Genomic DNA, 27973 nt, shown 5'->3' with positions numbered 1-27973 from the left:
TTAATGTATAAATTTGATGAGTTTGGACAAATGCACATACCTGTGCAACCAAAGTGTTTGGTTCTTTGTTTTTATTGAGTTCCATGCCCTTGCTACAAGTCACTTGCTAAGCTAACCTAGGGGTATAGCTGTTCAGCTGAATAATGTGGGTGTCCTATATTTTTTACTCTTGATCCCTAGATGAGACAAAAATCAACATGCAGTAATTTGAAGCCTAATAAAATATATCTCATTTTCAAGAGGTGTATTTAGATTAACAAACTCCTTTCAAAGATGTAAATAAGCTGAATTTTATTTACAGTGTTCATGACTAAGATCAAATAAACCATGAGGATGTACTGATGCCTGGAGCGGGCAGGAAGGGGAATCTTGGGCTTGGGACAGCTGGTGAAAGACTGACTACTGTGCAGAATGGCCTATGGGGTGCCAAGCTCTAGGCACCTCCAGGATCAGGCTGAGAGATGGAGGGAGGAGGGTGTGGGAGTGTACTTTGCCGAGGGCAGGTGAATAGTGATGTGTCACTGAAATTCCCCAGCACGCTGCCTGTGGCTCTCTGGCTGTGGATTAGGTTGCCAGTGCCTGAGGAGAGGTGTTAGGACTAGTTTGGAAGACTGCAAATTAAAAATGATTTGTATTTTTGGCTAGCTCAATCTCTTCTAATCCAGCTTCTACAGTTTATTCCAGCTCATCCCACTATCTCTCCTCTCCATCTTGGTTTACACTTCTGGAAGGTAAACTTAAAAAGGGGAAGAAAATGGAAGATGTAGAAAAGCAGAAGACCATTTCCCCCATTTTCCTGGCAGAAACGTAGATTAGATTTCTAGATTCTTTATCTATACCTTCTTTTTCATCTTTATTAAGTGCATAAGCCAAGGCTTTTAAAAGCTATCCCTAGAAATGTTTAAAGCCTTTGTAATTTTTTTCAATTTGGTCTTCTTTGAAGAAATGGCCCCATCCCCTAACTGCTAATGGAAACAACATACTTTACAAAATTTAACATTTTAGACTCTTCTAAATATAGAGGTGGAGATAGCAAGTTACCTTCTCATCAAATTTTTATACTTACTTGAAAAATCAAAAGTGGTTTCCTTCAGATATGCAAATATGGAAAGGGTCCCAAGGAATTTTTTGAGCTTTATAAAGGCAGTATCTCTTGGTATCCCCTCTTGGTTTGCAGTTTTCTTGGGAAAACTAGTTGGGATTTAAGTGATGAATTAGAAAAATAAAATAGATGTGTTTGTACCTCAGACTGGTAAAGTGGGTCAGAATGGTTATACTTCTGAAGGTGTTATGAAAGTTCACTTAGGGTACCTGAGTGAGTTCTTGGAGAAAAATTAAAGAAACACAATAGAGTTTATGCCAGGTTCTCAGTGGGCATTCCTGTTGAAAACAGAGCAGTGCAACTAGTTGAAAGAATATACCTAGATTCAAGTAGGTACTGGGTATACTTTTTGTCAACTTAAGAGAGAAGGATCTCTCTTACGAAAGACACAAGATGAAGAAGGCATGCTAATCTCAATGTTGGAGGATGAAAAGAGAGGTGTTCTCTGTCCTCACTCCCTACAGTGTCCCCTTTTTCTAGCCCTTCTCCCTTTACTCATCCCCCTACCACTCTTGAATGTGAATACCACATAAGCAGAGGTTTTGTCTGTCTTGTTCACTATTGAATCCCTAGTGCTGAGAACAGTGTCTAGTAACCAGTGAGTACTCAGTAAGTTACATATTTTTGAATCAATAAATGGATAAATTTAAACTAGTGGGAATATCGAAGTTATTGGACCACAGAGTTAGGATGTCAAGAGATTTGCTGGAATTGTAAGCTGAATCTACCAAGATAAAATTTAATAGAAATAAGTGGAAAACCCTGTCCTTCAGTTAAAAAATAAACTATACAAGGTCCCACAGTTTGAGTCATTTAAAGAGAGGAGGAGGAGATAATTTCAGAGCACTCTGAAGCTCAGGGTTGAGGTAGGGAAGTGCCTTCCTTATTGCTAGGAATGAGGCGGGGTTCAGAGGATCAAATCAAAACATTAGAGGAGCCCAAAACATTAGAGGCTGATTCTAATAAGCAGCATTTGGAAGAAGTTGAGGAGTCCACTGGATCTGGAAGCCAAGTCTTCCTCGGTCAAAGAGTCTGATTTGGTTTATCACCCAAAACAGAGGATTGTGATGAGAAGAAAGAACCAGGGCTGGGTGCCAAGCTGAGCTGGCCAGGTTGATGGAGGTGGACACTGTTACATTAGAATAAACAGTATGTGCCTTGTATCCTAATCCATTTTTACATTTTGAATTGTGTTTTTTTTTCACATGGTTTCTCAGTAAAAATTCCTTTTGCAAAAGCCCAGCTGTGTTGAGTCTTTTCATCAGGGTGTGGAGCTAAGAGAACAGGCTCTGAGCTATGGAGAGAAACTACTAAGTCTTACTGTTAGCTCTGCCACTTACTTGCTGGGTGCCTTTGAGCAAGTGTCTTTACCTTCCTAGACTCCCGTTTCCTTGTTGTAAAGTGAGGGTGATGATAGTACTTACCTTATAGGTTTGCTGTGAGGATTGAATGAGGTAATGTCTGTAAAGCTCTTAACATATTATTTGAGTTCAATGAATGTTAGCTCTGTGTTTGTTAATGTTACCAAGGTGACAAGGCAAGATGGCACTGTGGGATTTCTGTCTCCAAGCTTGAAGGGAAACACCCTATCATATTTGAGAAGGAAGAAGAAATAAGTTCTGCTTTGGGTGTGTTGAGTTGAATGAGTCAGTAGGAAATCTAGGTTGAATTAAATAACTAAGGGTCTGAAATTCATGACAGAGGACAGGGCTGAAGATTTGAATTTGTGTACCAACATGCACAGGGGGTGGATAAAACAGCATGTCCAAGAAGTGTTTAAAATGAGAGGAGACACAGTGTTTTTATGGGACTATCTTCCATATGCAAGGTTTATCAGAGGAAAATAATTGTGGAAGGGATCAGAGGGAACAGTCAGAGGAGGATGAAAAACCAGGATAGAGGGATGTTGAGGGAATCAAGGGAGGGATGTTTGATTATTAGAGGGGCCAAAGAAGACAAGCCAAGTGAGCCAGGATTGGAGGTAGCCATTAGATCTACCAATTATTATATCACTGGTTTCCTTGGTCAGGCCAGGCAATGGAACAGTGGTAGCAAAAAACCAAACTGCTGTAGATTGAGAAATAAAGGGACATATTCATGATATATGAAGGGAAAAACCAGATTATAAAACCATAGGCCTAGTATGACCCATTTTTATTAAAAAATGAAAAGACATTAAATAAATGTTTACAATGGTGATGGTCTTTAAAGCATAATCATTTCTTTGGTAATACCAATCGCTGAATGTTGGTAATGAATGGAAGTCCAAGCCCCTCCTCCGCAACTATTATTTTCAGTTTTATGCTGCTTCTGCAAGCTTCTGACTTTCAGACCTTGCACCCAGTTCCCAATCTGCTCTAAACTCCAGAGCTGAACTCTGCGTCCTATGCCTGATTTTCAGTGTTCTCCAAAGACTGAGCGAACACATAGCCCTGGCTCTTCCGGTTGCAGGCTGTTTTGTAACAAACCCCACCTCCATCCACCCAGCTTGACCTCTGGGACACAAATCCCAGCAGAAGTATGTGCTCATGCCAGCCCGCTGGAGGGGTTGGGGCAAGGGTATTGTACTTAGCAGTCATGTGAGGAGACATAAATGTTTCTAAGGAAGCTTTGAAGCTTTGCCAGTTAGAAAATTGAAGCCCCATCAAGATTGGAGTCTTCTATGGTTACCATAGGAAACAGGTTCCCACAAAATCACTTCCCATTTTCCCATGCTGAGTCATGTCCTGATTTCATTTGCTCAAGTCACATAACTATTGTAAATGACACAAGAACATTTTATCACTGATTGGAGAGATTTACACACTTGAAAACATGTGTTACTTTTAAGCTCAATTATGAGAGAAGGAGCAAGCCCTGGATTTTGGGGAATAAATTCAAGCCATCTTAGCACCCTCACTGGTCTGTGTGACTTTGGACAAATTCTGAATCTTTCTTTGCCTTACTTTCCTCATCTGTGAAAGATAATTTTGATACCAGGCTGGCCCATTTATTGTGAGAAATTGTGCACAGTTGATTGCTTTTTTGGTAAGTTTTCTCCAACTCTCTCTCATTTTACTCCCAGAAAGCACCTCATCTTTCTCCTGATTGAGAAGTTCTATCCCGTGAAAAGGGAAACATCTAAGAAAATATATCCATTGAGTTGAATTGTAATCTCCATCTCACAATGTTCCTTTACTCCCAACCTTTCTACTCATCTCTGTAATTCTCACCTTAGCCTGCCACCTTCTCTCAGAGCTTGATTCTGTGGGGTATGATATTTTTCAAATGTTAACCAGTGTTATTTTTTTCCTTGAGTACTTTCTTCTCCTTCTTTGTCCCTTTCTTGACCACATGAAAATAACTAACTCACATTTACTGTTTCAGGAAAGGGAAAAGGCTTTGAGATTTTTTTTTTTTCTTAAGAATTAGGAAAACAGAGAGATCTAGACAGAGGTGGCATGAAAAGTAAGGACTTAACTTTCTCACTGTTTGTCCTCCTAATCATTAAGGATTCCTTGTGCTGTCAGAATAGAAGTGGAAGAGAAAGGGCAGGAAAGATTGGGAGGTTCCTAAAAAATGTTCTGTGTCCTGTGCTGGGCCAACCCTGGGGCTTTGGCAATAACTCCAGATAGCTTATGAGATCTGAGAGCAGAAAGGGCCTATAACCTCCTTTTTTTCTTTTTTTTATAACTCTGGGTAGGTCGTGAGACATTAGAGAAAATAGCTCTGTGGTATTATTCTAGCCAGATAGGACTTTGGAAGCCTCATAAATTTTCTCATGCTATATTGTGGTAAGGGAGGTAGTAGATGATACCTTAACATCCAAGAAAGGCACAGAAAGAGTTTCTGAGGGGACTGTGCAGGTAGAAACAAAAGAAATTTCGGGAGGCACCCAGATGGACCAGCCAACAAGGACGAGATGTGGTAATGGATGGCTCAGCAGATGCTAAGGTAAAGAGGACTTTGAGGCCCTAACGCAAGTGCTCCCTCAGTTCCCCAACCCCAGTACAGACACACACACACACACACACACACACACACACACACACACTCCAGTCTCACATGTAAACATGAACCGTGTACACATAGATACACACCTTAGCACTAAGATTCTAGAATTCCATCACCGTATATATATGGTGATGGAAGGAGAACTGACTCTGGGTGGTGAGCACACAATGTGATAAATAGATAATGTATTAGAATTGTACACTTGAAACCTATGTAATTTTACTAGCCGTTGTCACCCGAATAAATTTTATTAAAAATGATTCTAGAATTGAGATGAAAACAAAACTCAGGGAAAATTAGATTACATTTCTACTGTCCCAGTGGGGTGGGGACCCAAGAAAGAGATTGGATTCTAGAAACAAATAGTTATATTTCTTATAAATCAGAATTTTTGGACTAAGAAGATAACATATCTGCCATTCTTTATTAGCTTTTCTTTCCTTTTCTCCTTCTTTCTTTCTTTCTTTCTTTCTTTCTTTCTTTCTTTCTTTCTTTCTTTCTTTCTTTCTTTCTTTCTTTCTTTCTCTCTATCTTTCTATTTATTTATTTTTTTACTCAGATATAATTGCCATATAACATTATATTAGTTTCAGGTGTACCACAAAATGATGCAATATTTGTATATATTGCAAAATGATCACCACAATAAATCTAGTTAAAATCCATCACCATACATAGTTACAAATATTTATCCTTTTCTTTCGTTCCCTTCCTCTTTCCCTCCCTTTCTCCCTCCCTTTCTTTTGCATTATCCATCTCTATCACTTTCCATAGCCTCTTTTGTCTTATATATATGCTTTTTAAGCATTAATGCCAAAATATAGTACCTCCTCACTAAGACTATGTGTCTGAAGCCCCCCAGGACAAATCTCATTATTCTCTTAATTCCTGTTTGTGTCAGTTGCTATAAGAAACCCCAGATTCCGAGTTCCGAGTTAATCCTTCATCTCCCACACTTAGATTCTCATACAACTTTGCAAATCCCCAATTTTGTGCCATAACCAATCCCTCAACTCCTGAAATCCTTCCTTTAGACCCTTTTGAACACATGGGACATAGCCAAATCTTTATGGCAGCAGCTGTTTGCATTCGTGTACCTATTTGTTTTCAGGTCCATATCACACTCCTCCCTCCTATGCTCTGTATTACAGGTGGCAGAGCTCCTCAAAAGCTCCCTTGTCAACTGGCTGCTATTGAGGTTCAGCCAATAGAAAGTATTGGTGGGACATTAAAGGTGTCAGGAAAGCAGAAGACAGGGTATTCCTCCTCATCCTCTCCTTTTCAGGGCCCAGCAGTGGCTACAGCTTCTCTCTGGTTCTGGTTCCTTCTGTATAATTTTCCTCCACGGTCTCAGTTGACCCTTGTTCTAGTTTCTGCCAGGAGACCAGCTCCTGGACTCTGGTACTCTCCACCTCTGGGCTCTTTAGCCAAATCAGTGATAGGAAGCTAGTCTTGCTAATGTCTGAATTTCTTCACTGTACCTTGTTGACCTTTTCAGCTCTTCCAATACTTTTATAACCAGTTCTTCAAATAAAACAGCTACCTAATGGGAGCTGTGCTCCTGACTGGACCCTGAATGATACAGTTTTGTTCACCTTATTACTCTGATGAAAACGAAGATCTTGTCTGAGGATCCTACTTCCCCTGTAGCCCTTTCCATTTGGGAGAGTTTTTCTTTCTCCCATTGAGTCTAGATGTGAGTTACGTAGCCCCTTTTTTCTTATTGCCATTTTCCGACCATTCTTCTTCCATTTTCCCTAAACCCTTTAAATTTTGAGTCTCATTTCATTAGACTGTATTGTGTACTCTCTTTCATCTGCTCCTTGGGTCATTCATTTCTGGATGATTTTTAGGTACTGGCTCTTTATTACTCTCTTCCATACTATTTCTGTCTTAATTCTTGGTGATATCAGCACACACGTAAAGGATCCCTCCACCGTTCTGCCTTTTCCACTTCCAGAACTCCTCTCCATCTTCTAATCTGTCTTTTCCTTGTTAATATCCTAGGCCTTATTTATTTCCAATGACTACAGCCATAATCTTAATTTTACATATGACACCCTCTGAGCACTCCCTCTAGTGCCCTGTATTTCCACCTCACTCTCTCTAGTACTCAGACTTCATCTATCCTTTCATCCCAGCATGGGTTTTAGTTTATTGATTCTTTTGCCTTTTCTTTGTTTATTATACCTCATTCCTTTATTTCCCTCTTTAAGTAGATTACCATCTGTAATGCAGGGTCTCAGCTCCCGCTCCGCACACAAGAACGCAGAATTTGGTGAGGCCAAAAAGGAACACCAACGGAGCCATAGATGGGGGGTCATACCACTATATTCTTGATGACGGTGGGTTGAGACACAAAAGCAAACATCTGCCAGTACCCCAACGAGGGGTCACCCTGCACCCCCATCCTGCCGTGGCCGGGTGAGACACAGGAAGCAGGACCAACGCGATCCACAATCCACAATCTGCTTGCTAACCGCACTTGCTAGCCACAATCCGCAGTCTGCTTCTCTGCCAACCAGCCAACCAACCCCCTAGGTTAGCCACGACAGTTATATTAGTGGCTAGTGGCCATCTAGTTACAGCAGATGGCCATCTGGTTATAGCTGATGGCCGTCTAATAACCAAGCCAGCACCTTTCCATGCGAGGCCGAGAGCCTGGAAACTGCTCTCTGGGATTCTGTCCCCACACCATCCATGTTAATTACTACTGCCATAAAGTCTCAAATACTTTGAGCCCTTTCTTGCTTCATTGTATTCACTTGTCAAAACTTCAACCCTCATCTTAAAACCAATTTTCTGTCATCTCTTTACCTGAATTTGAGCAAGTACATATACCTGGGCAAAAATATAGTCAGTTGAGACAGAAACATGACTATCAAGAAGCCCTTAATGCTAAGAAACCAACGGTTTTCTTGGCCATTCATTGACATGTATTCCAGATGATTATTTTACATCTTCTGCTCTCCTTAAATCGTGTGGCAGACATAGATGTGTGCCACTCAGATCTCTTGTCAAGAGTACCTGTGAGCATAGGTTTCAGACAGCCTTTAGCTGCAGCACATTTGGCTCCACTGCGGTAATCATACCAAGGTCATGCTTCCCCCTGGACGGCTCCTAGCCAGTGGCTGAGTACAGGGGTAGGAGTGGAGGTGGGACACTCCTGCCTGATACAGGGCTTGCCTTTTGGAAATCTTTACTAGGGGATACTTCACTGGCCTGGCTGAGACTTTCTCAGAACTGTACTGCACTCTGAGACTCTTCCTAGCCAATCCTTCTCTCTTTTTTCATAGGTTGAACAACTGCATTATAGTTTAAAGGCTCCCCCACTGTTTCTAGCTTTCTCTCCCATTATTATTCATAGGTGTTTTCCCAGTAAATATCATGTACATTTACTTCTATCTATTTTTTTAAATTAAAGTTTATTGTGGTGAAATTGTTAGTAAAATTACATAGGTTTCAAGTGTACAATTCTGTAATACATCATCAATATATCACATTGTGTGCTCACCACCTACAGTCAGTTCTCCTTCCATCACCATATATTTGATCCCTTTTACCCTCACCTACCACCACCTTCCCTTCTTTCCCTCTGGTAACCACTAAACTAGTGTCTGTGTCTATAGATACTTCCATCTTGATGTCTGCTTCTTGAAGGATCAGGATTAATCTTGAACATGTGACTACTCTCTCCCCATCTCATTTTTAGCTGAAGACTTTGTTTCTTACGTTAATAATAAAATTGAAGCCATCAGAATAGAATTTCCACAAAGTCCCACCATTTTATTCATTTAGCTACCAGCATCTGTACCCTTATATTCTCTTTCCATTTGTTATTATAGCTTGCCTATCCATTTTATTATCTAAGACCAAGCCCTCCACACACCATGTCGCAACTTTGCTACTCAAGGAACTTACTCAGTAAGTTTCCTCTCTTGTATACATTTCCTCTTTTCTACATCATCAATTTCCCCTCTCCTCTTTATCATTCCCATTAGTAAACATATTATTATGTCTTTCACTTTAAAAAATTTTCTCTTGACTTCACTTCTTCTCTGCCTACTGTACATTTCACCCAAATTTCTCAAATGCATTTTTATACTTTCATATTTTCAGTTTCTCTCCTCCCAATTTTTAGAGTCCAATTTAATCCAGCTTCCATTCACTCTACAAAAACTACTATTGTTGAAGTTACCAATGGCCTTTACATGGCTAAATCCAATGATAATTTTAATAACCTGTCATTGGTATTTGATACAGTTTATCACTCCCTCCTACTTTTTTTTCTTTTATTTATTAATATCCAGGACATTCACTGTCTTGATTTGTTTCCTTCTTCACTGTTTACTTAAGCATCTTCCTGGACTTATTTAGCAATATTGGAATGCTCTAGAGCTCTGCATACTTACTCATCGATGATCTTATTCAGTTCCATGGATTTGATTTCAATCTATGTATTGCCAAGTTGCAACTCGAGCCTGGATCTCCTTGAATTCCAGCCTTATGTATCTATCTTCCTACTTGATATATCTAGTTGGATGTCTAATAGACATCTCAAACTTCATATATCCTAAGCCAAAACCTTCATCTTCTTCCACACCAGTGCAAATGGACCACAACAAAAATTTGCTTTACTACAGTCATTGATGTTTCAGTTAACATCAATGGAAGTGCCGTCTGTTCATTTGTTCAGGTCAGAAACATTGGACCTTTTCCAGACAATTTTCTTTCTTCTATACCCCAAATCCAATCTATCAATAAATCCCCGTGGCTCTACCCTTAAAATGTATCTAGAGCCCAACAACCTTACTGCACCTTCACAGCTGCCACCAGTCCACCTCTCATCATCCCTTACCTGAATTATTGCAACATCCTCTAATTGATCTCTCTGCTTCCGCTCTGGATTGCCTATAGTCATTTCTCAGTACAGAGGGAGTCTTTTAAAAAGCAGGTCAGCGATAGCCCATAAGAAATACGTTTCTGGTTTTAATCCAGTACCTTGATAGAGAACTACCTGCATTACACAAACTATCATCTAAAGTGTGACCATTTAGACTGAAGGAACACTGGCCTTGTGTAGTCTTGTATCTGCATTATTTAATATTTTAGTCAATTTTCTAAATGACAGCTCAAGGAGCATACTCATTAAGTCTGCATAAGAAGCCATGCTGAAAGGAAAGCAGTGGCTAGCATTTGAGAAAATACTAATCAGTTCACTGTGACTATACCTAATTGGATCTTTTACCAAAAGCAACACAACAAAACTTGGCAAGGAGGGTACAGACAAACAAAGATAAGTTAGAAAAACACTGAACCAGTAGGAAGCTCTGAGGTCAAGACTTCGCCATTTAATATATATATGTGTATGGTAGATTCATATTACCCGTGACTCTATGAGGTATGTAATAGTATCCTCCCCACTTTACAGATGAGGAAACAGGACTTAGAGGGGTTAGCTCAATGCCAAAGTTACAAGTTTGTGAGTGACAGAGCTGGAACTTGAATCCAGCTCTGGCCTGCAGCCTGAGCCTCCACCATTGTTATTTACCACCTCCCTTGTACATACAAGCTACCCATGAAGGCTGATGCCAACTTCAGGTGAGCCTGGACACAGAGGTACCACTAGGCCCTCGAGACAGAAAGGCTTAGATTGCTAATTCCAAAGTAGGTGACATAAGAGAATACCATTGGAGAACAAGGATTGTTATGCCCATTGAATGTCTATTCTGTGCTTCCAGGTGCTAGGAATAGAGAAATTAACAAAACAAGGTTCCTGCATCAAAACACATAAATATGTGACTACTGCATCTGTAACACTGGACAAATGATAGTTTGGCCTGTTGAGTCTGCATTTACTATGAACACCTGGTCAATCTCCTTGGGATTAATAACACACAATGGTGAGTTCTTTCCTACCATATGTGAGATATTCATGAATAACACCCTCAGAAGACTGCAGTATAAGAATGTAAATATTTGGTTCCTTTAAAGGTTTATTTCCAGGTTTCTGAGTAAACTGTGTGGTTAACAATAACAAAAAAATTTTCAAAAGACTTAACTCTGTCATCTACTAGACAAATATATCTATATTTATTAGATAAATATATGTGCATAATATATATACATTTATTATATATATATATTTAAATCTTGAGCACATCACTTTGCTTTTCTATACTTTAGTTTGTCAACTATAAAATGTGGATAAAAATGTCCTACCACATTTGTCTGCTAGAGTTTTGTGAAACTCAAACTGCATCTGCTCATTTGATTTTTAAAATAAAAACATGCACTCCAGAAAAAATAACCCCAACTTCTCTGTTGCAGACATTTTTCAGTAGAAATGTAAATAATGTCTGTCCAGTGGAACACAAAAGTTATGGTTTATTGTCCTGTTAGACATTAACCAGTTTTGTATCTAATCGAGCAATCCAATAAATTAATCTAATAAAAAATCAAGTGAGCCGTATCACTTTATTCAAGACCCTCTAATAATTTCCATTTCATCCAGAGTAAAATCAACATCTTCACAATGGCCTAAAGATTCCCTATGACCTTGGGTTGCCCCACTTCATTGTAGCACTGGCCTTACACTCGGCTCCAGCCATTCTGGCTTCCTAGCTGATTCCTCCCTCAAACCAAATACATTTCTATGTTAGGGCCTTTGCACTGGCTATTCTCTCTGCCTGGAATTCTATTCCAGATGAATCCCTCACCTTCTTAAAGTCGTTGCTCAAATATTATCTTCACAACAAGGTCGAGTGGACCACCCAATTTAAAATTGCAATGCTCTCAGCACTCTTGTCACTCCCTTATAGTGTTTTTTTCTTTTCTCCCATGAAACTCATCACCTCTTAACATTCTATGGAATTTATTTATTTGTCTGTCCAAATGGTATGTAAATTCCATGAGGGTGGACTTTTGTGTCTCCAGCGAAAAGAAATGTTCCTGGAACATAGCAGTTACTCAATGATGATGTCTCAAAGGACCGTGTGAAGGCTGGCACACAACATTGGAATAATGTCTAACAACTCAGAGAAAAGGGAGGTCTTCAGATTTCTTGGGTGCAAAAGGATATCCTCTCAGGATGGGATTTTGACATCTCATATGTGAGGTAGATCAGTGCTATAAGTGGTAAAGTTGTATGTGATATCACTTGAAGCCTCTGGCCTTTATCAGGTCCTGGGGCAGGTCCATGTGCCTGTGGACTTCACGTTAAGCCCTCAGAATGCAGTTTGGCAGAGGCCTCAGCCAGAAACCTCTGCCTGCATTGTGCCTGGGAACGTGGTAGAAATGAAAACTCCCATCCCCTGAGGGTGGGACCTATGAACCTGCATTTTAATTTAGCACCTCTGTGATTGTTTTAAACAAGCCCCACAATGAAAGAAAACTGGCCTAATTTATGTACAAATAAATCAAGGGCACTAATTCTTGCAGGAAATTCATATCCTGTGAGGGTTTTAAAGATATGTTTTGAGGTTGCTCCGTTTCCAGAAGGAGGTGGGATAGACTTCCCTGGGTAATGAGGGCTGTCCAGGGACCATCTGCTTGACTCCCAGTTTCTAGGAGGCTCTCTTCAAAACCTTTCCAGATAGATGGCTTTCAAAAAGCAATTAATTTTCAGGATGAATTCAGTTCTGGGCATTCCGTGGCTAATTTTCAGCACATGGTGTCATCTCCATCTGCCAAAAGAAATTCTGAGGAAAAGTCTAGTGACTAAGAACAGATGGCCCAGTGACAGGACTTATTTTGGCCATGTGAACTATCTTCAGATCCCGAATCTGAGCCAGTAAGAGAATGCCCAGGATCTTTCTCTAGATTTTTGTTTCACTACTTTCAGTCTCCGTCCTCAAATCCCACCCTGTGCCAATTTCTCGATTAACTGGCAAAGGTTATGTTTGACAGTTTCTGTTCCATACTCATGCCGTATCTTTAATGTCTGTTTGGTTTTGTTGTTTCTTCCCAATCCGTATTTTAAAGACAAAAAAGTCATGTAAATATTCTTCAACTGTAATCTTACTTGCAACATTTTACTTTCTGTAATTCTAGGAGAGCTCACTGATCCAGTTTCAACATCCGTGAAACTTTCCTCATCGTGGTCTTCTATTTCTTCATTCCTTTGTCCCCCATTCTATTTCTTCTCACCTGTTCCAGTCTTTTCCACTTTCTGGGTTAGACATCTTCTCTTAATTTCCACTGTTCTCTCTTGATTTGGGTCTCCATTTCTCCTGAGCACCTTAGACGCATAGTATATTGGAAGTGGCAGGTCCTTAGAGATCATCTGCTTCAATTTCTAATTTTCAAGGTAAAGATGTTAAAGCCCAGTGAAGTCATATCATTTGTCCAAAGTCCACAGCAAAGCAGAGGGAGGAATTATCATCCTCTGACTCCCGGGTCAGTGCCCTTTCGTGTTGGGCTCTCCTTTCTTCTGTTTCCTTATGACAGAGCTTACAAAGTACCAGCTCAGGGGCCACATTTCCCCTGTGGACAAGTTTTGTTTGACCTGCATATAAGTTAAAAAAAATATATATTTGTTAATGTTTAAAAATGAAGTATTTCAAATAAGATCTGAAGGTATACAGTGTAGTGGTCCAGAGCTGAGGGCCCCAGTTGTAATCCCAGTTAGGCTTCGTACAAACTGGTGACTGCGGACGAGTTAATAGGCCAAATAATCCTTCATTTTCTTCATTTATGAAATGGGATTGACAATAGTCCTTACCTCACTGAGTTGTTAGGGAAATAAATGGTGCTACATAGCAAGTGCTTACAACAGTGTCTGGTGCCTGGCAAGTGCTGTTTACGTCGGTTTTCATTTACCTTTTATCATCATGGTCATGCCATTGGGTGTCTCACTCAGAATCAGGAGGCTTCGCCCATTTGTGTTACCTTCCTGGCCTCTGTGGGCAGCGCCCCAACTCACCTGTGTACACACCCTCTGTCCTCCAACCCCCTGACTGAGTTTTCCATCAAGGCCTTTTAGGAACAGTATAATTTTGCACACTCACTGTTAATCTGGAGGGATAAATTGTCTGAACCTTAAAAAGTATTTAATATTATAGTATTAAAAAAATAAATGTAATTGCATTATTTCTGATATGTAGAATAATACTGTGGTCAAGGGATGCAGAGCTGGGCTGCTGGTGCTAGTGCAGGGTGTTTCTAAGAACAGGTGTAAACTCATTAGTGGAAAGGGAAATAAATTCAGAAAGTATGACTAGAATTTTAAAAAACAGAATAAAATGAAATAAAATTGATATATTGTATTATGTTCTACAAAATAAGGGCAAAAACTGGTTTGTGAAATCCTTTCCAATTGTATATTCATGTGTGCATTGGGAGAGGCTATAAAATGCATTTCTTGCTGTGAATCTTCATCAAAAAAGTTAAAGAGCCACTGTGCTAGAGAATCTTCTATTTTGATAATTAGTAATAATTCTTAACTGGCATACTAATTGATTTAACAGGATACTTCTAAATTTTTCTCTTTTGAGAAAGCTCTTCTTTATATTTATTTATTGCTTATGTTTGTTTGCTTACCGGCTTTGTCAAACGTTCAGGGAAAATGCCATTACCAGAAGATTGCATAAGAGACTTGTCATCCAGTGCATTTGCTGAGTTGATCTAATTATGACACATTCTCAACAATAATAACAACCTTGTACAATAAATGCTTTTTCTGGTTCTTTTCCGTGTACATGAGTAAAGTTTGAAACTATGCATGGCTTATATTGTTAGTATAGTGGAGAGGATTTAGCTGTTAACAATTCTGTATTCTACCAGCAGGAGCAATTTCCTCATCCCATTTCAATTAGTGCTCACCAATGCCCGTATTTTGACTACATGGCAACAAATATACTCTAGGTGCTGAACTTTCATGATATCACCTATTCTTCCTTGTTACTCTAAGGCTGTTCTTTAAATTCACTGAAACTTGATTTCATTTTTATAAACAGAGGGACAGAGGTCCCGAAGAACTGTTTAAGATAGAACATGAGGCTACTTTAAGCTTCCACCCACCAACCTGAATCCTGGAAGCACTCCATCAGATAAAACAAATTAGCCAACTATCCCCAAATTATATATTTATTTCATATGAATGTAGTACTATTGTATAAAAAATAAAAAAATATATGTGATGTATATATTATAAAACACATGCAAGTTTAGAGGGGGAAAAAGAATAGGATGAAATAAATAATATTTAAAATAATTTTTAAATTATAGAAATAATTATCTTGGCAATAACAATAATAATAATAACTTTTTGTGGTTAATATTCTTATTATTTTGAAACAGTGTGATATCAAGATCAGAGTTCTAGTTCCAAGTATAGTTTATTTCAATACTTGTTTTTAGTGGCATAATGTTATAGGTTAAAAAGATACCTCACATCGACATATAGATCCCAATGAAGAAGTACGTCATTAGCTGTTATTGTTTTATGTGATGCTCACTTTTTAATTTCACACATCAGTTTCTAATTTCACACATCATCCTAAGATTTATTGAAATTCAGTTTACAATATCCATCTTGTCTTATGACAGTCTTTTAAAACTCATCAAAATGGATTCAATGCCTACTGAAATACTTCCTTTGGAGGATTTTTATCTGGGTTAAGTAATTCTGTTCCCATGTTTTAAAATGTGCAGATAGGAAAGTTGTTATAGGTGATACATATCACTCTAACAACACAGCCCATAATGATGAAAATATTCTTAATATCCACTTTCAGGATCTTTTTTTTCTGTAGTTTCTTTGGAAAATTCGCCAATTCCTCACTTAGCATTGAAACATTACATTTAACTTAAAGAGAGAGATTTTGTTTACTTATTAATTTTAAAAAAGTATCTTCAAATGTGCTTTCTACTGAAAGCTACATGTCATTAAAGGAATGTTCAGCAAATTTGTATTGTTTGTCTTTTGTAAAAGAAAAATGGGTATCTCATCAGTAAGTTTGATTATCTTTTAAAAGTAATTTACTATGAAATAACCAGGGGAAATTCATGAAGTACAAAAGATTTTCATGGTTACTCTCCATCTCATTGTAAAGTACCGTAGAGATCTTATTGTTTTGTAAAATCAGTTGCATCAGTGACATTCTGTAGCACTCTGAATACTTCCATTTCATCTTCTCTGCTGCTTTTGTTTGTTTTTGAATGGTAGAGTATATAAATTACATGTGATTTTTTTCTCTCTCTCCATAACTTAGTCTGGAATTGTTATTTTTTATTATATTCAAAGCTTCCACTCCACCAATGGTTAGTTTAAACTATTTTATCCAAACATTAGAGAAGTAATTTACTGAGTAGAATAAGTCTTTGAATAGACTTTTCCTTTAGTTGTTCAATAGAAAATTAATGTTTTATATATGGCATTATTGGAAAAAAATCTAGAATATACCCTAAGCATAGACATGTGAAAAACAGATATGCTTTTATCCAATGGTATAGCAAACTTCTTGTATTGGGTAATACTTCTTTCTTCAAATCTGCGATGTTTTTGTATTTTCCAATAGTATTTTCTGACAAAAGGATATATTTTAGTTTTTAGCCATGTTATTTTGCATGTATTTTTTTTCAGCTTTTTATATTGAAGAAATAACAACATTTCCCAGTAGCATACGATTTTTCTTTTGTCCTTACATAGGAAATTTAACATGTATTACATATTTAATGAAATATTATAAAGGCCTGGGTTAGCTATTGCGAGATACTTTGAACTAGTACTGAAAAAAACTATTGACATTTGTTTTCATGTTCTGCATGATTAGTGTGTGTCTAAGGAATTATGGCTTTCAAGCTATCATTAACTAATATTTCAAGGTATAATACCTACTTAGGGCAAGGTACATCTTTAAAGCTAGTGGGTATAACTGTACATTTCATAGAGACATCTTGATAATTTTAAATTATTTGGGGACAATTTTTGTTGGGTTAAATTGCCATTGCTTTGACCTCTTGATATAGCTGACAGTTTGGAAAAAAGTATGCAGTCTAACATTATTTCACTGCCTTATATCACTTGATGCAACCGTTTAAAATTTTTTTTCATAATTTTATTACGGAATTTTGAAAACACATGCAAAATAGAAAGAAGAGTATAATAAACCTGATATGCCCATCCCCAGCTGTAGTAATTACCACTGCATGGTTGTGGGGGTAGAGCCCCAGAAAGTAGTTTACAGGCTCTCAGCCTCACGTGGAGGAGTGCTGGCTCGGGTAGTAGATGGCCGTCAGCTGTGGCTGATTGGCCATCAGCTGTAGCCAGTTAGCCAATTAACCGCTAATATAACTGCTGCGGCTACGGAGGAGAGAAGAAGAATGGGGGCTAGCAAGAAGATGGCGGCTGGGCTGGCAAGCATTGATGGCAGTTTGTGGACAGTGTGGATCCAGCCTCCAGTGAGAGTATAGTGCCGCCAGAGAGAATATAGTGGTATGACTCCCCTACCTATGGCTCCGTGGGTGTTCCTTTTTGGCCTCACCATATCCTGCGTTCTTGTATGGGGAGTGGGAGTAGAGACCCCGCAGGCCTCCCAACACGACAAATGGCGCAGCGAGCAGGGTCTCCCGCATGACAATGGTACATCTTATTTCATCTATATCTCCCTACTCACCCTTACCTCAGATTATTTTAAATCAATTTTCAGACAACATATCATTTTATCTCTATATATTTCAGTATATACCTCTAAAAATTACTATAACACTAAATACACAAAAATTAATAATATATTTTAAACATTATTAAATATTTAGTGTTCAAATTTCTCATGTTTTGTATTTTATTTTTATTTTTGAAGATAAAAGTAATGGGTTAAGAATACATTGTGGGAGTAGACTCTATAGTACTTTCTGTTTGATTGCTTGAATGTGAGAGAAGAGAGGAAGAGTTTGAAGATGAAACTTAATTTTCTGGGTGATAGGGATGTTGTATATTGAAATGAGGAAGGATGTTGAGGTGGTTAGTGTGCAAAAATAAAGAGCTCAATTTAAGATATGTGGAAATATCAAGATGGAAATGACAAGTTGACATTTGAATGAGTAAGTCTGGAACTTAAAAAAGGGGCGTGGCTTAGAGACAAATTTGGGAATAAATGTAGCATAGATAATATTTGAAACTGAGAATAAGAGACAAATCAAAGAAAGACTATAGAGTAAGAAAATAAGTGAGTTCAAAACAATGACTGGCCAATCCTAACATCCTTAAGGAGAATGAGAAGAAGGAATCAGAGATAGTAGAAAAATCAAGGGGGGAGGCCAGTGGAAACCCTGCACTACAGGATGGTTCAAGAAAGCAGTAGGGGCCAATAGTGTTGAACGCTACTCTGAGGTTTCATGCAATGAGGATTGAAAAACCCCTCATCAACAACAACAACAACAAAGAAAAGAACTTGTTGAGTCTCAACCAGTTTGAGGCCCTGCTGCTCCACTTGCATAATTTCTGCTATTGAGAGAATTACCTAAAATACTTGAGTTTCAATTTCATCATCTGTAAAATGATGCTTATGGAAGGCAGGGTTGGATGGCAGGAAAGGAAGGAGTGTGAGTCAGGACAAGCCAGGCATTGTACCCAGCGCTGTAAGATGGTTAAGTGTAGATGACAGGGTGGAGTAAGAAGGTTTCCTACTAACTCTAAAAATCTGTGAGATGTGAGAATATGTATAATAATATTTAAACTCACAGAACAAATGGGGTGATTTTTTGAGTCACTCTGTAAGCTGCTAGGTGCTCGGTAAATATAAGTTGCTTCTGTTTACTGAGCTGACAAAGACACAAAATGTCAGAGAATTCTTTTTGTGTCCTTGTGGCCACTGTGCTTTAAGGGAAATGTAACCAGAATGTAGAAGAAGCTGAAGACAGGATTATCAAGGCTGTGATCCCAAATGTTAGTGCATCATCACCTCAGGAGTTTAGACATCCGCAGAGCTTTGAGATTTGCTTGCCTTTGGTGTTATTAAGTGATAGCACCTAGAAAATTTTGCCTTGTCCTTATCCCACAGAGCTACCTGGAAATGACGGACAATCTGAAGCACCCAGTTGGGGGGTTAGGTCAGGATCATCAGCATGAGTCTCAGGACCTGCCACCCCTGCCTCTGTCCTTTAATGCCATGTTGAGGAGATAGAGGAAAGAGGAGGAAGGCCCTCATTCTGCAGGTCCTTGACGTGGAGATGGTGCGGAGGCTCTAGCTATCTTAATGCCTCGTGCAGGGAGAAATCAGTATGTCCTTGAGCAGCAATCCTATGCATTAGGGAAGCAAACTCAGAGCAGCTGGGAACAGGAGCTCAGTCGAGTGTGCCTCTCACCTGCAGGAACCTGATTTTGGCTTCTCACACAGAACCTCAGTGAATGCTCAATAAATGTAAAAAAAAAAAAAGAAAAAAAGAAAAGAAAAGAAAAAAAACAACAAAAACAAAAGACTGACTTACCTACTCAGGTTATGTGTATTCATGGGAGGCAAAACCAGCCTTTGCCTTTGGCCTGTGATTTCAGCTCCATGGGATGATTTTGAAGATGCTGTCAGTCATCCTGTCCTCCCAAATTACTACCTTTCTGGATGATTATAATTTTACTTTTCAAATTCCACCCTTTACCAGGCCTTGTTCTAGGACAAAATGCAAGTGTTCCAGAAGAGCAAAATTACATCATTAAATTCTTGTATCTCACTGCATTGTAGTTCTTTGAATCTTTGCTGAGAGCAGAGTTTGATGTTGAGAAGAGAGAAAGTGGGAGTGATGGAGGGAGAGGGAAAACTACACAGGGAATGGTAGCTATGAAAAATCTAACTTTATAGACTTCATAGTTGGGCCTAGAGCTGTTCCTGACTGGTAGCTTGACAAAGCTAGTGTCCAAGGATGATGTGTATTCTGTCTCATTCATTTTTTTTCTTTTTCACTCATTCCTTTACATTTCACTGGGAATAATACAATGAGTTAGATGCCATATACACAGGCAGTCATACATTTTTAATATAGTTACACCTCGATGCATAAAGAGAATGCAGGTAATTTTTTTTCAGCCTTACAACCCCAGTTCCATTCAACTGGCTGCTTAGCACAGTAACATGAGCAAACACGAAAACACCAGAGCTTCAGGTGACAAATTCAATTAACATTCAGGCAAGCGAAAAAAAAGACAAGCATTCTGGTACTAGGCAATTGCAAATTACAGATTAATGAATGTAATGTCTGGTTTCAGAGATTTTCCTATTTTATTCTGTAACACTGGGCTCAACATTCATTAGCTCCAAAGGGTCTAGGTGACGGCCTGCAGGCAAAGCATCTGAGGTAAGCTTTTGCATTTGCTCAATGTGCACGCTAGATCAGATAGAATTACCAAACTTAACCTGACCTCTAGTGGCACCTTCTAATAATGAGCATACTTGAAATCCTTTTAGAAGCTTTGCTGTGGGAATCTTGCACACATCATTTCATCTTAAAACTGTAAAACACCTTAGAGATGAGCTGCATGGCAAGCTCCCCACCCACTGCCCCAATCTACAGGTGAGGAGATGGAGGTCCAGAAATGCTGGGTGATTTAATCATAGTTGAAGAGCTAATTGATGGTAAAGTTGCTAACAATAGAATCCAGGGTTTTAGATTTCCATGCAATTGTGACAGTACCATAAGAGAAAACCAATATGCAAATATGTAAAAATGTTGATAAGGGTAAGCTTAGATATCCATAAATTTAATGGCTTTCTGAATACTGAGTCAAAGAATTTTCAGCTCAATATCTGCATAGTTTTGGTCAAAGTATTTGAGTAATCTGAGTCAAAATTACTGACTTCAGTTTAGCTGTATTAAATGGTGACTTTCTTTGATGTTTTTCTCTTTGAATCAGCTGTTTAGAACCATCATGGCAATAATCAACACATAAAATAAGTCTAATGATTTAATCAAACCAACATCCAGTCACCCAATTCAATACTCAGTTCCAGATCTTGAGAGTGTTCAAATTGGGACAAGATATGGATCTTTGTGTACTTAACTCCAGTATCTTTCATCAAATTGCAGGCAATGTAAAGTACTGAAAAGAATACAGGATTCAAGTTTGACAGACATAGGTTAGAATTCTGGCTCATTGGTGTATTAATGTCTATTGCTGCTGTAACACATTACCACAAACTGAGTGGCTTAAAACAATACAAATTTATTCTCCTGTATTTCTGGAGGTTAGAATTCCAAAATGAGTCTTAAGGGGCAACAGAGGTGTCAACAGGGCTGGTTCCTTCTGTAGGCTCTGGAAGAGAATCCAGTTCTGCCTCTTCCACTGTTGGAATTCCTTGGCTCCTGGCTGCATCACGCCAGTCTCTACCTCTGTGGTCAGACTGCCTTCTCGTTCTGTGTAGCCAAATTTCCCTCTTATAAAGATTATATATATATATATATATATATATATATATATATATATATATAATTGCATTTAGAGGACACCTGGATAATCTAGGTTAATCTTCTCATCTCAAAGTTCTTAAATTAATCGTACCTACAAGGTCCTTTTTGCCATATAAGATAATATTCACAGGTTCTAGGGATTAGGACACGGGCATCTTTTGGGCCATTATTCTGCCCGCCACAATCTCTTACCAGCTTTGTGATCTTGTTCTAATCATCTTAACCTCCCTTATAGAATTGGTTGTGAGAATTACAATAGAGAATAGCTAAAATGTATCCAGCCAGCTGCCTGGTTCTCAGTAGGTGCTCAGCAACATTCCCTTCTTATCCCTTCGTTTCATCAATAGGTGAAATCTCTAACAGCAGATTATGCACATAAGAGAGGAGCTTTACATCCAGTGTAGTCCAAGACCTGGCTTCCGGAAGTGGGATTACCATCTGGCGGACGAGGTGGACCCCGCAAGTCCCTGAAATGCAGTGTTTTCTCAGTCCAGGGTTTCCCAAGCGAAGGGCTCCTTCGTCCATCCTCTGAATAGCACATCTTGCGTTCTGATTTTGAAAACTTGGGCATTTTCCTCGTCTCATCGCCCTTCTCCTAGTTTGCATAGATAAAAAATTCCATTGCTGGTAATCAAATGTATTCTTTTGAAATACTTATGTCCTGTGGCAATCAATTAAGAAGTCTACCAGATGGCACATAAAGTGTGTGCTGAACGGAATGATCATTATATTCAAGTTTACCCTGCTTTACGATTTCTGCTCTGCCATCGGTTTCTCTACCTAGGAGGGACACTTTAAAATGTATTATTGCATTTTGCCCTATATATTTTGCTTTCCTTACTCTTTTTATCATTCTTTTTCAACATAGACTTAGGGAGAATGGGTGTAGTATTATAGAACTCAGTTTCTTTGATTGGAAATGATTCATTGATTGTCACTCTGAAAGCCTTACACTGGAAATCTCCCCTGGTGATGCCACAAACTACAGCTGTCATCAAGTTGAATAGGGCCTTCAGAAGTAGTCTTCTTGGGCAGCATAGGATACACAATTTTAAGTTGCACACCTTCAGATGGGCAAACACCCTGCAGTTTTCCCAATGGTAATGTCTACTACTCTGTAGGCTACCTACAGCATGTATGGTTCTAGATATTTCTGTGACCTGCCATTTCCCTGAAGACATTTCTCCAGGGTAGAAACTGACATCTGGGGGAAAAAAGTAAAGAAAGGCTGATATTGATCCTTTAAACATTTCCCCCAATCAAAACATATTTCTTAAAGTCCTGTAGATATTGCTACAAATGGCTGCTGTTGTCCTATGACAGCCTTTTCTTTTTCAGAGTGCCACAGATTTGCATTAGAGTTGTCTTCCAATGGCTCTGTAACTAACTGGTTTTATGACTGTAGGCAAGTTATTGAAAGTACCTAGATCCTATTCATAGGATGAGAGCAGTGAAACTAGATGGTCTACAAAAATAGTTTTACTCAAACATTCTATGATTCTATGTTTTAATAATTTTGTCAGTAGAAAATGTAACTTTTTGCTGATAAAAAAAAAAAAAAAAGATAAATTTAGGGAAGGAGGAAAGGGCGGGATAGGCGGTAAAATGACCGTGAGAGAAAGGAGAAGGAGACAGAGCAGCTCCGAATCTGCACTAGTGACTCTGGCCTGGGACTAAGTTATTTGGGCCACATCTCCTTTCTTTCCTTTTCTTTGCTTTATCACATGGTCAGTAGGATTTCCTTAGCTCAAAAATTCTTTGATTCCCTATTACTGCATCTCTTTTTGCAAGTTAGATCCCAGAGAGCCCTCAAAGACACACTTACTTGTTAGCAACAGCTTCTATTTCTTTGTCAATTCTCTGTGATTTATTATGTGTGTGTGTGTGTGTGTGTGTGTGTGTGTGTGTGTGCGCGCTGCGGTGCAACAGAAATTCCTGGCAAGATCAAAATACTCTAAGGTAGAGTTTTAAATAAAAAATGCTGTAAACACAAAACCAATTTTACCAGTCATCGTTAAATCAGCGTGTTCTGAATGTGCAATTGTAGCCCTGGGCAGAATGGATATCCCACGGTAATGCTTTTCCACAGCTAAATGAATACTGTATCCCATGAGAGGTAGGAGTGTTTTCCAGCCACAAAAGCCTGAACAGACCTGCAATTACAGGCCCAGGGAAAAGCCTGCACCCATTGCAGGTTACAGGGAAGTCAGAGTTGCAGTTGATTCTCCATCCACTAGATGGAGGTAGAGGAGCACAGGAAAAAAATCAGCTTGGACTGTTAATCAAGTTGACTGTAGATGTCAAGGGGGAAGTTGATCTTTCATTAGGTAAGATCTACAGGTAAAATTTATAGATTTCCTAACTTCAAACACTAGTGGAAAGCATTGGCTTGAGGCATAAGGCTTTTTGTAAGACCTTTTGATTTTATGCAAAAATTCTATTCCTCCATCACCATCAAACAGCAGTAGTCCCTACCTTTGCCTGATTTTGGCATCTTTCAGCTTCTTTACAGCTGGATCTACTGATGGGCTTCACTTTCAGGCCATGCCAGCCCTAAGTCCTGAGGAACTCCTGCCAGCAGCAGGAAGGATCGCAGCTGCCTCTGTGTTGGTGTGTTTGATCAGCAGAATTGAGGTCATATAATTTGGGGGGCTGGCATTTCCATCTCCTTAGGTGGGATTAGCTTCTGCCTCTTACCAAGATTCATATGGTGAGGAATTCATCAAATAAGAAAATAATTTAGATGCTGGTTCAGGCAACAAGTGACAATGATATTGGAATATCGACCAAGACTAAATTCAGGTGGTCACCCATAATTGGTAAAATACTTCAGCACTAACTAGTATCCCAGCTTCCTGCTTTTCTCTCCTTCTCTTTCTTTCTCTTTCTTTCTTCCTCTCTCTCCCTGACCTCTCTCTCTTCTTTTCTCTCTCTCTACGCCCCTCTCCCTAATCCATCCCTCCCCCTTCTCTCTTTCCTTTTCTCTCTCCCACTCCTCTTCTTGCTCACTTTTTACTGTCTAGCAGATCCTAAATCTGCAACCCTAAGGGTAAATCTTTGGTACCTTTCCAGCCTTGGATTCTCTAACTCTGTTTTCTCTTCAGTTTTACGTTACCCAGGGTTCTTCCCCTCAGTCCTTGTGTGAAATTCCTCTGGTGATGGAAGCCTTGGTACTCAACGCCCATCCTCTGCTTGGGGGCTACAGTCCTGTGAACACAAATGGCTACCTACATAAAGCTGACCACTGCCATGTCTTGCCCATGAGTCTCTGTCTCTGGAATGTATCTCCTAATGTGGGCCATTTTCTAGCTCACATGTGAACCTTTTTAAGAAGTGCGGCATCAAATAAATACCCTTGGGAATGGGAAGAGGAGGGGGAGGCAGATAGCGTCTGAGATATAGCCTCAAGTGGGATGACACCTCAGAAAGAATTTTTTGTGACTTCTATTTTACTTTAAAAAGTCTGTGAAGTTTGCATTATACTAATATGTATCCATGTTTGTTTTAACATGTTAAAATGTATTTAATTACTTTGCCACTGAGCAAAATTGCTGCAAGAATATTCATCATGTTTATGTGTGATTTTGAGTCCCTCTGGGCACATCAACAATTACCCCTCACATCTGAGATTCCCAGTTAAGCTTAGGCAGGAGCAGTGGTAGAGATGGTAGGTGTTGGAGTCAGACTGAACTGGGTTTATACAGAGCAGTAGCCTCTCTCAGTCTTATTTTTTCCCATCCCGACATAGGAATAATTCTGACCACATGGAATTATTGTAAGTATTAAATGATGGAAGGTGCACAAAAGGATAGAAAGTACATAAAGCACTTAGTATAGTACCAGGTACCCAGTAAGCACACTTAATAAACATCCTTTATCATTGCTATGAACAAGCTATTTGAATACTACATGGAACCATTCATTTGCCCTCATTTGCTGCATGTGAACTTAGTCTTGTCTTTCAATAGTACCAAGTTAAAATATGGCTTCTTGTAATGTAAAGGCAACCTACAAAATATCAGAGTTGCCTTCATGTTGTTTTATGGCCTGTGTTTCTTTCAGTAAGGCAACCCATATAAATAAAACATTTTCATTTTAGAGAAAAAGAGTGGGAATGGGGCGAGGACAGGGCTTATTTTTCACTTCCATAGCTTATCTGTTTGTCTCTGAAATGATCAGGTGACTTGGCAGTTGGCAGTTAGTTGATGGCATAAGATTTTTAGGAGCCTGGGCAAGACAGCATTTCAAGGAAAACAAAGAGTAGCAGTTGGCTCTGGCTATCGAACTCAGTTTTAAAGGCTGGCTTCTGACCTTTTGCAATGCCTATATTCCGTTTATCACTTTTTGCTCCCAAACAAAGCAGGGATGGAAGCCCTAGAGGGTTCAGGGACCAACAAATTCTTCATGTTAGCCCAATAGATTTTGGAAGAGGAACTGAGAAATGGTTGTCTTAAATGATCTCTTGAATGGAACTTTTTAATATAGGGGAAGTAGAGAAATGTGTTTTGGCTCTGACCTGGTGCTAGTTTGTGTAGCGATAAGTGGAGAGATACTGCCTATATCAAACACAAGTATCACCCAGACACCTTCTAGGTTTAAAGCATTGCCTTACATTCTCTGGGATATAAAAAAAATGTAACACCCTGGCCTGGTACTCAAGTACTTTAAATGTGAATGGGAGAAATAGCATACATTCATACAACACTGTATTTAATACAATCACCAATATAAGCTCTCCTCGCACACGGACACTCTTAATCAAAGAATTAATCCAACTAAGTACTTACATGGCCCGAATCAGTGTGCTGTGTATTTCACTGAACAAGATACGGCTATTGCACTTAAAATCTCACAGTCTAGTTGGAGGGAGACACATACTGACAGATGCGGCCTCTAAGTGAAGGTGCTAGCTCTGCCTGAGGCTTCACATCTGAGTGCCTGGATGGAGTCATATCTTTGGAAGGTATGTAGTTGTTTCAAGCAAACTCAAAACAGAATTGGAAGAATGCTGGTACTGCTGAGGATTGGGACTGAAAATAGAAAATAAAGGATGACTGCTAAAGGCCATTTACACTTTAAAATCTAAAGGAAGGCCTGAAGGTCTCTGTGACTTACTGGGTCAAGAATTTGGGGAGAGGGAATAGTGCATGATAATTCCAAGGCAAAAAATTGTTTGTCCTGTAGAATCATGGACAGGAAAGGAGAACAAAAAGGTGTCCAACTAATTCTGGCTTTGAAAGTAAGATAAATTTAGAGTTTCCAGTTAACTTTGAGATGTAATTTCGCAGTATGTATTAAGGAACAGATTAGTGGCTAAGGCCGTTGGAGATTTATTACTAGGTCTTTACTGTCAAAACCCACCGACAATGTCTAACATGTTTAAATTTGTAAAATTGAAGTATACTTGGGAAGGGTTATCAAAGTATGCTGGAAAGCAAGTTAGATTGAATTAAAGGTATTTTGGAACATATACTAACAAAGATATAAATCAAGGATACTTGGGAATGCTAATTGAATAAGCTAAATGAGAAAAAATTAAAATAATTAAAGTAATGCTCGCTCAGAAGTTCTTTGTGACAGAAATCATTAATTTCCCTAAATTTCTTGGCTTTATTTCTTGAAGGTCTTTCAAATCGGTCTCTTTGTCCTCAATCGTATTACTCTGGTTTAGTTCAAGTTTTCTTTCTTCATCTTCTGGGTTAATAGGAGACTGCTAATTTTCCTGCTTCCAGTCTCATTACCCCAGTCTACCCTCCTCACTGTTACCTGAATGATCATTCTAAAGGACGCAGTACCCTCTCACAACCTTTGGTTAAACTCATTCACTGGCACTCCTGTAGCATCGCATCACTCCCTCAGATTCTAATATTCACACTTTTCACAGCTGACTTGGGCTCTAGATAGCTGTACACACATTGATCTCCCTACATTAAGGTGTGTACTTCTTGAATGGAGGAATAGTATCTTATTCATGTCTGTGTTTCTTTAGTCCAGCACCATGTCTTTTTCATATTAGGTTCTCAGTAAATATGTGCTTGTATGTACTTGCGTCCCCACAAAATCTGTATATTGAACCTAACCTCTAGAGGCCTAACCTTTAATGTAACTGTATCTGGGCAGAGGACAGTTAGGGAGATAATTAAGGTTAAATGAGGTCCTATGGGTGGGGCCCTAATCCAACAGGAGAAGTGTCCTTGTAAGAACAGAAAGAGACACCGGAGCTCTCTCTCTCCATGCACACACACAGAGCAAAGGCTATTTGAAGACAGTGAGGAGCAATTGTCTGCAAGCTGAGAAGAGGAATCTCACAAGAAACCCAACCTTCCAGCCTCCATACCTGAGAGAAAATAAATTTATGTTGTTTAAGCTACCAGGTGTGGTATATTGTTATGGCATTCTGAGCTGACTAATACAGGATTGAATTAGGCCGACATTGTGTGTTGTCTCTAGTAGCCATTTGCCATGAAAGTTCTAGGGTAT

At 39.0% G+C, this 27973-nt stretch overlaps 1 protein-coding gene across 2 annotated transcripts in view; it reads left to right on the top strand.

Annotated features, from left to right (window-relative positions):
* The window catches only part of ZPLD1 (zona pellucida like domain containing 1), a 509249-nt gene that overhangs the window by 231794 nt on the left and 249482 nt on the right, over positions 1–27973 (top strand). The window contains exon 1 of one of the 2 annotated variants that reach the window (XM_074332513.1): positions 10863–10998. The exons of the other annotated variant lie outside the window; for it this stretch is intronic. The gene's annotated coding sequence lies outside the window, so the exon portion shown is untranslated. Of the gene's footprint in view, positions 1–10862; positions 10999–27973 lie in introns of those variants that run through there. 2 annotated transcript variants of the gene reach the window in all.

The sequence above is a fragment of the Rhinolophus sinicus genome, linkage group LG01 (genome assembly GCF_036562045.2).
Source record: "Rhinolophus sinicus isolate RSC01 linkage group LG01, ASM3656204v1, whole genome shotgun sequence".
NCBI classification, from domain to species: Eukaryota; Metazoa; Chordata; class Mammalia; order Chiroptera; family Rhinolophidae; genus Rhinolophus; species Rhinolophus sinicus.
This window is presented reverse-complemented; position numbering and strand designations above follow the sequence as displayed.